Raw genomic sequence first — 9754 nt, forward strand, 5'->3', positions numbered from 1 at the left:
TACAAAACAGAAATAAACTCACAGACACAGAAAACAAACTTATGGTTACCAAAGGGGAATGTGGGTAGGGGAGGGATAAAGGAGGCGTTTGGGATTAGCAGATACACACTAATATGTATGAAATAGATAAACAACAGGTCCAACTGTATAACACAGGGAACTATATTCAATATCTTATAAAAAACTATAATGGAAAATAATCTGAAAAAGAATATATATGTATATATATTTATATATAAAAAATATAGATACACATATATAACTGAATCACTTTGCTGTATACCTGAAACTAACATAACATCGTAAATCAACTATACTTCAATAAAAAAAAAAGAACCCCAGGTTTGTGGACAGACACCTGCACGTGGGCATCTAAAAGGGCATCTGGATGCATGTAAAGGAGGCCTGTGGTCTTCACTCCTTGTTCTCTTCTCAGACAAATTACTTTCCCAACTCAGTAAGGGTCACACAATTATAAAATCCACTCACTCAATTATAGAAACCATTTACCCAACTATAAAAACAATTCACCTGATTGTAAAACCCAGAAGCCTGGGAATCATCTTTAACTTTCTCCTTTCCCTCACCCTCATGTCCAGCCCATCACCACCAGGGGCTGTCAGTGTTCCCTCTAAAATTTTCCCCCGATCCATTCATTTCTATCTCCATTGCCATTTCCCAATCCAATCTCCATCACCTCTGACTTAGCCTCTTGGATTCCACTTTTCTTTCTTTGAAACTTGTTCTCCATAATGATTTTATAACACATTCACTTATGGTCAATTAATCTATGACAAAGGAGGCAAGAATGTACAATGGAGAAAAGACAGTCTCCTCAACAAATGGTGCTAGGAAAACTGGACAGCTACATGTAAAAGAATGAATTTAGAACATTCTCTAATAGTATAAACAAAAATAAACTCAAAATGGATTAAAGACCTAAATGTAAGACCTGAAACCATACAACTTCTAGAAGAAACAAAGGAGAACACTCTTTGACATATACTGTAGCAATATTTTTTTTTGTTTTCAAAGGCAAAAGAAACAAAAACAAGAATAAACAAATGGGACCTAATTAAACTTAAAAGCTTTTTCACAGCAAAGGAAAACATCAACAATATGAAAAGACAACCTACTGAATGGGAGAAAATATTTGCAAATGATATGACTGATAAGGGGCTTATATCCAAAATCTATAAACAGCTCACATAACTCGATATCAAAAAAACAAACAACCCAATTAAAAAATGGGCAGAAGAACTGAATAGACATTTTTCCAAAGAAGACATGCAGATGGCTAACAGGCATGTGAAAAGATGCTAATCATCAGAGAAATGCAAGAGAAAGACAAAGACTCTATGATATCACTTATATGTGGAATCTAAAAAAAATGAAACAAACTAGTGAATACAGCAAGAAAGAAACAGACTCACAGATATAGAGAACAAACTAGTGGTTACCAGTGGGGAGAGGGAAGGGGGAGGGGACAAGATAAGGGGAGGGAATTAACAGGTACACACTACCATGTATAAAGTAAATAAGCTACAAGGATATATTGTACAACACAGGGCATACAGCCAATATTTTACAATAACTTTAAATGGACTATAACCTTTAAAAATTGTGAATCACTATGTTGTACACCTGAAATGTATATAATATTGTGAATCAACTATATGTCAATAAAACAAACAAACAAAACTCACTTCAGGGTCACCCCTCAAAAATTAGAATAAAATCCAAACCCTTTAACATTGTGTAAAGGCCTCGCATGGTCTGACTCTTTCTTACCTTTCAGATCTAAGTGCTTCTTTCTCACTCTTGTTTGGCGCTCCAGCTATACTGGGCTCCTCTCTGGTTCTCAAACACACCAATCCTTTTGCTGCCTCCAGACATTTGCACATGCTATTTCCTCTGCCTAAAATATGCTTTCCCTAGATCTTTGCATCACAGGACCCTTCTCACCCTCTGGGTCTTAGCTCAAGTAGTACCTTCTCACAATGGCCTTACCAAACTGCTCTGATGTGGTGTCCACTTTTTCATTACTCTACTATGATTACTTTTAGATTTTAACATGCACACTTAAATGTGTTGTTATTTTTTTTGAATTTTATTTTATTTTTTTATACAGCAGGTTCTTATTACTTATCCATTTTATACATATTAGTGTATACATGTGAATCCCAATCTCCCAATTCATCACCCCCCCCCCGCCACTTTACCCCTTGGTGTCCATACACTTGTTCTGTACATCCGTGTCTCAATTTCTGCCCTGCAAACCGGTTCATCTGTACCATTTTTCTAGGTTCCACATATATGTGTTAATACACGATATTTGTTTTTCTCTTTCTGACTTACTTCACTCTGTATGACAGTCTCTAGACTCATCCACGTCTCTACAAATGACCCAATTTCATTCCTTTTTGTGGCTCAGTAATATTCCATTGTATATATGTATCACATCTTCTTTATCCATTTGTCTGTTGATGGGCATTTAGGTTGCTTCCATGACCTGGCTATTGTAAATAGTGCTGCAATGAACATTGGGGTGCATGTGTCTTTTTCTTTTTTTTTTTTTTTTAACATCTTTATTGGGGTATAATTACTTTACAATGGTGTGTTAGTTTCTGCTTTATAACAAAGTGAATCAGCTATACATATACATATGTTCCCATATCTCTTCCCTCCTGCATCTCCCCCCCCCCCACCCTCCCCATCCCACCCCTCCAGGCTGTCACAGAGCACCGAGCCAATATCCCTGTGCCATGCGGCTGCTTCCCACTAGCTATCTACCTTACTACGTTTGTTAGTGTGTATATGTCCATGACTCTCTCTCGCCCCGTCACAGCTCACCCTTCCCCCTCCCCATAACCTCAAGTCCGTTCTCTAGGAGGTCTGCGTCTTTATTCCTGCCTTACCCCTAGGTTCTTCATGACATTTTTTTTTTTCTTAAATTCCATATATATGTGTTAGCATACTGTATTTGTCTTTTTCTTTCTGACTTACTTCACTGTGTATGACAGACTCTAGGTCTATCCACCTCATTACAAATAGCTCAATTTCGTTTCTTTTTATGGCTGAGTAATATTCCATTGTATATATGTGCCACATCTTCTTTATCCATTCATCCGATGATGGGCACTTAGGTTGTTTCCATCTCCGGGCTATTGTAAATAGAGCTGCGATGAACATTTTGGTACATGACTCTTTTTGAATTTCGGTTTTCTCAGGGTATATGCCCAGTAGTGGGATTGCTGGGTCATATGGTAGTTCTATTTGTAGTTTTTTAAGGAACCTCCATACTGTTCTCCATAGTGGCTGAACCAATTCACATTCCCACCAGCAGTGCAAGAGGGTTCCCTTTTCTCCACACCCTCTCCAGCATTTATTGTTTCTAGATTTATTGATGATGGCCATTCTGACTGGTGTGAGATGATATCTCATTGTAGTTTTGATTTGCCTTTCTCTAATGATTAATGATGTTGAGCATTCTTTCATGTGTTTGTTGGCAGTCTGTATATCTTCTTTGGAGAAATGTCTATTTAGGTCTTCTGCCCATTTTTGGATTGGGTTGTTTGTTTTTTTGTTGTTGAGCTGCATGAGCTGCTTGTAAATTTTGGAGATTAATCCTTTGTCAGTTGCTTCATTTGCAAATATTTTCTCCCATTCTGAGGGTTGTCTTTTGGTCTTGTTTATGGTTTCCTTTGCTGTGCAAAAGCTTTGAAGTTTCATTAGGTCCCATTTGTTTATTTTTGTTTTTATTTCCATTACTCTAGGGGGTGGGTCAGAAAGAATCTTGCTGTGATTTATGTCATAGAGTGTTCTGCCTATGTTTTCCTCTAATAGTTTGATAGTTTCTGGCCTTATATTTAGGTCTTTAATCCATTTTGAGCTTATTTTTGTGTATGGTGTTAGGGAGTGTTCTAATTTCATTCTTTTACATGTACCTGTCCAGTTTTCCGAGCACCACTTATTGAAGAGACTGTCTTTTCTCCATTGTATATCCTTGCCTCCTTTGTCATAGATTAGTTGACCATAGGTGTGTGGGTTTATCTCTGGGATTTCTATCCTATTCCCTCGATCTATATTTCCGTTTTTGTGCCAGTACCATATTGTCTTGATTACTGTAGCTTTGTAGTATAGTCTGAAGGCAGTGAGTCTGATTCCTCCAGCTCCGTTTTTTTCCCTTAAGACTGCTTTGGCTATTTGGGGTCTTTTGTGTCTCCATATTAAATGCATTGTTCTAATGTCTGCAGTAAAGTAGTATCTCTGTAGCCTTCCATTAAACAATACAAAAAATGTAGCATGCTTTTATGTCTTCTGCTTCCTCTCTTTTCTCCACCTCCCATCTTTTTTTTTTTTTTCCAGTACGCGGGCCTCTCACTGTTGTGGCCTCTCCCGTTGTGGAGCACAGGCTCCAGACACGCAGGCTCAGCGGCCATGGCTCACGGGCCCAGCCTCTCCGTGGCATGTGGAATCCTCCTGGACCGGGGCACGAACCCGTGTCCCCTGCATCAGCAGGCGGACTCTCAACCACTGTGCCACCAGGGAAGCCCCCCATCTTTTTTTTAAACACATTTTTATTTGCACATTTTATTTTGGTCATGCCCCATGAAATGTGGGATCTTATTTCTCCAACCAGGGATTGAACCCATGCCCCCTGCAGTGGAAGCATGGAGTCTTAACCACTGGACCACCAGGGAAGTCCTTCTCCATCTCCCATTTTGATTTCAACTGGAATTCTAGTTTCAGATTATTTTGAATATTTTAACAAACAATTATTTAGACTTAAGAATAAATTTTTCTAATAGTTCATGCATTTATCTATTCCTCTGAGATTTATTTTCTTTTTTCTGAAGTTTGTTTTCTCATCATTCTTTCAGCATGGATCTGTGGGTAATAAATTGAGTTCTTGGATATAAAGGTGGATATATACATTTGTTAAAATTCATCAAACTCTATACTTAAAATCTGCACATTTCACTGCATGTAAGTTAGAAATATAGTATTGGAAAAAATTTAATAGATGAACCAGTGGATACCACTGAGAACCCAAGCTGAAGAAACTTCTCTTAGAAAACAGCACAAAGAGATAAAAAATGGAAAGTATGAATATGATGTCAGGAGAGAGAGAGAGAAAGAGAGAGAGAAAGAGAGAGGACAGATTTAGAAGGTGTAACATTCAATTAATGGGAGTTTTAGGAGAAAAGGTAGTCTCTTGGAATGAGAACTGGAATGAAGGATATACTCAGAGAAATAAAGGAAATTTCCTAGAACAGAAGACAGATGGAAAGGGCCAACTGAGCAATATAAATATGTACTTTATATCCATATTTAGGCACATAGCAGTTATTGAAGTTAAGAATAGCAAAGCTGACGTGGAAATACTTAGGTGTCAGACGTGGTTTTACCCACTGGACAGAATGTAGTATGGGCCATGTGTTCATCACCAATTTTTGAATATTTCCTGTGCACCAGGCATTGTGTCAGATGCTTAGTGATTTAGAAGCATGTGAGAGATGACCCTTGCCTTGAAGAAACTCTTTGTCTAGAAGGAGCAATAGACAGGTCAGTGGATAAGTGCAACCAAAGGCTGATAAATGGAAAAATGGAGCACACACATACACAGATAGGGCAGCACCAGGGGTTAATCAGCCTGGTAAGGGGAGAACAATGTCCTATCTAATTGAAGTGAGACATCTAGAAAGGAAAAATAACATGTAAAAAAATTTCTTTTCAGAATACAGTTCTTTAAATTGCTTTAGTAACAAGGTGTGGGTGTGAAAGGCTGGCAGTGGGGAAAACACAGGTGTGAGGTCTGTTAGCTGTAGTCTCTAGTTACTCAGGTTAACGTGCAGTTGCTGGAGTGCTGCTCAGAGGCCCAAGTGGGTTTTGGAAAGCTTTCAATCACAAGCAACCATGAAGGTAACCGCAGACGAAGGGAGAAGATCTAAACATCTCTGGGCTTCCGCCATATCTGTGAGGGAAAAAAAGGGAAGGACCAAAGAATTTATGTACGTAGAATTTTCATGGAGAATACATTATTTCTTTTTTTTTAATTGAAATATAGTTACTTGATTTACAATGTTGTGATAGTTTCAAGTATACAGCAAAATGATTCAGTTATACATATATATATAAATTTCAGACTCTTTTCCATTATAGGTTATTACAAGATATAGAATATAGTTCCCTGTGCTTTAAGTAGGTTCTTGTTATTTATCTATTTTTCATATAGTAGTTTGTATCTGTTAATCCCAAACTCCTACTAATTTATCCCTCTCCCTACCCTTTTCCCCTTTGGTAACCATAAGTTTGTTTTCTATGTCTGTGAGTCTATTTCTCTTTAGAATACATTATTTCTTCATAGAGTACTTGGATTTTACCTTTTATGGGTTCTATCTACAAAAGGGATAGAGAACAGGTGGGTAGGGTTGGTACTAAATGTGGAAAACCCTTTTCTGGCTGAAATCTGTAAGTAAGATGAGGTTTAGCTAAAATTTTCTTTGTTATTTGGCAGTTGATTTCTCAAAGAAAGATAACACTAATACTGAAGGTAATTTCAAGTTTCATAAAATAATTTAACTGGAGACAAATATCCCCAGATCTATTTATGCAAGGAGCCACAGGCAATAACTGAGTAAACTGCAGAATTTGGATGAAACAGAAACGAGACTATTCTATTGGCTGCAGCTCATTACATAGATCCTAGAAATGTTGGTCATATCACTACTCATGCTTGTGAGAAAATGCTAAAGGGAACTGGATGTCTTAAATTCTACCTTTTAAAAATGGGTTCCCAGGCTTCCCTGGTGGTGCAGTGGTTAAGAATCTGCCTGCCAGTGTAGGTGACATGGGTTTGAGCCCTGGTCTGGGAAGATCCCACATGCTGTAGAGCAACTAAGCCTGTGCACCACAACTACTGAGTCTGCGCTCTAGAGCCCACGAGCCACAACTACTGAAGCCTGTGCATAGCAACGAAGACCCAATGCAGCCAAATAGAAACAAAGAAAGAAAAATAAAAGGCAAGTTAGAAATTAGAAAAAAACAAACACAAAAAGACAAAAGTTGCCTTTTCTTTTCGATATCTGAGATCATCTTAGCGTTCTTCCTTTTCAGAGTTTTCAACATCTGGATTTCTTTAAGCAGTTCGATGAGTTCTTCTTTCAAATTAGAATGAAGTTTGTTGATGGCTTCCTTACAAATTCTGAGTCTATTTTTTGTTTATACTCTAAGGGGATGCTCTCAAATGCAGACAAAACAACATCTAACTCCATGATGTGACTGTTTTTCTTTTAAACACCAAATAGGTACATAGTCAGAAGTATCCAAATCTGTGACTTCACTTCTTGGTTTCTTCCTTTTGCCACAAAACATCTTTTTCTGAGTTTTCAGTTGACTTTCTGTTGCCAGGGTCTCTTTTTCAACAGAGAGCTCAGCATTAAGGGGTCCTATCTTTTTAGGCGTGACTGATTCAGCTGGTTTCTCTGAAAGTTCTGAAGATGCTGTAGCTGAAACAGCTTCATGTTGTCGTGTATTATGTTGTCTGCTGGTTTAACTTTTCTTCTTATATCACTTTCTTCAGTGCTTTCAGATTCATCACTAATGGACTTGAGTTTTCTTCCTGGCTTTTTTGCACTAATTTTTACAGACTCGTTTTCACTTGCTTCAATTTCAGAAGTGTCCGAACTTCTTTGTGCTTCTTTTCCTTGAGGAGTTGAGGGGATAGATGATCCGCAGTGTTTGGAGAATTCTTCCTCATCAGCATATATAGAGTGCTGTGTAGAGGAGGGTATCTTTCGTGGAGTGTGTTCTTCCTACAGTGTTCTTTGAACATCTCGTACCAGAGCACCACACTCGCCCCGGCGGGGCCATCCCAGCCCACCACTCTCTCCAGTCCCCTTTTAAAGCTAAAGTATTTTGAAGCAAATACCAGAGAGTATGTTATTTTACCTGTAAATACTTCAGTAAAATCATGGCCATCTTATAGAGAATGAACTAGTGGCTATCAGTGGGGAGAAGGAGGAGGGAAGGGGCAAGATAAGGGTAGTGGAAATAAAAAGGGATTATATTAAATTATGTGTGTGAAACTTTTGAAAATTGTAAAGCATCATAGAATTTAAAGAATTTTTCACTCAATAAAAACTATTCCATTTAGACTAGTAAAAAAAAAAGAAATCATCTTTCTTTCATATCATACTTGTTGCAGATACTCAAATTATCACTAATACTCATCATTACTTTAAAATTATAGTCGTTATTGGAGCCAACACTAGATCTTGTTATTTAATTCATTAGTAATAAAGCACATATTTCACCATATCATATTATTAAAATGATTTGACAATTGTGTTTATAACTGATTTTCTTTTTTTTAAACAAAAACATTTTTTACTTATAAAATGTAAAGAGTTACACAAATTTAGAAGAATAACACATGTATACATATATATTTATCTTTTTCAAAGGAGAATTTGCATTATGACCTATTACTAAATGTTGTCTGAATAATGAGCTTTCGTTGGCAAGGTTTAATCACTATTGTCGGTTTGGTTTAACATCAATATTACACCTTCTACTTTGAGTGATCATTTAGAGTAATATATAACTGATTTTCTTTGTAAATTTTTTTAAGTCTTGTATTTTAAAATATTAATATTTAATTAATATTTTTCTTAATAGTGTTGACCTTTTTTTTTTTTTTTTTTTTTTTGCAGTACGTGGGCCTCTCACTGCTGTGGCCTCTCCCGTTGTGGAGCACAGGCTCCGGACGCGCAGGCTCAGTGGCCATGGTTCACGGGCCCAGCCGCTCCGTGGCATGTGGGATCTTCCTGGACTGGGACATGAACCTGTGTCCCCTGCATCAGCAGGCGGACTCTCAACCACTGCGCCACCAGGTAAGCCCAATAGTGTTGACCTTTGTTCCAAGCTAGAATAAGGGTAGGGAGAAAAAGAAGATTTGTGGTTCCCTGGGGTTGGTGGTGGGAATGGAGATGAACACAAATGGCATGAGATTTCTTTTTGGAATGGTGGAAATGTTTCATATTAGATTGTGGTGATGGCTGTATAATTCTGTAATTTAATAAAAAGTATTGAGTTGTAGGTATAAAATGAGGGAATTTTGTGGTATGTAAATTACCCCTCAATAAAGCTGCTTTAACAAAAGAAAAAATCATTAAAATTATTAAAAATCATTTTAATAATCATCTATATAGGAATGAGAATAAAATAGATTATTATAGTTTACATGTATTAAGTTCTGTGTTCAGAGCTCTTTATTAAGCATTCTGTATTGTGTTGTGTCATCCTTTCAACATCCAATCAACTAAGCATAACTGTTCTCACTTTTCTGATGGGGAAAGTGAAGGTCCAAGAGGTGTAGTAAATTGCCAAAGATCACACAGCTAGGAAGTGATGCAACTAAGATTCAAAAAATTTTTTTTTTGCCTATTCTGGATCTTGTGCCCTTAACCACTGTGTACAAATGCCTCACCACTACAACATACTTGACTTCTGAAAATAGACCCACCCTTGCATGCATGAATTAACTGCTTTGCATAAGACTATTTATTCTATTGTTTAGTGCCCTTAAATAAATTCCTTGTTGACTGAGAATTTGGGGGCAGAAGGAGAATTGGCTTTGGAGTCATACAGCTTTAGGTTAGTTAGGCATAATATTCCATCACTTTCTGGTTGTGAGACTTTGGGTGAGACTCCAGCTCTGAGCCTCAATGTTCTCACCAAATCCCATGAA

At 37.4% G+C, this 9754-nt stretch overlaps 1 pseudogene; it reads right to left on the reverse strand.

Moving 5' to 3' along the window:
- Window positions 1–5907: 5907 nt before the first annotated feature.
- On the reverse strand, window positions 5908–7983 carry LOC101317346 (centromere protein U pseudogene; annotated as a pseudogene).
- Window positions 7984–9754: the final 1771 nt, after the last annotated feature.

Source organism: Tursiops truncatus, chromosome 4 (assembly GCF_011762595.2).
Source record: "Tursiops truncatus isolate mTurTru1 chromosome 4, mTurTru1.mat.Y, whole genome shotgun sequence".
NCBI lineage: Eukaryota > Metazoa > Chordata > Mammalia > Artiodactyla > Delphinidae > Tursiops > Tursiops truncatus.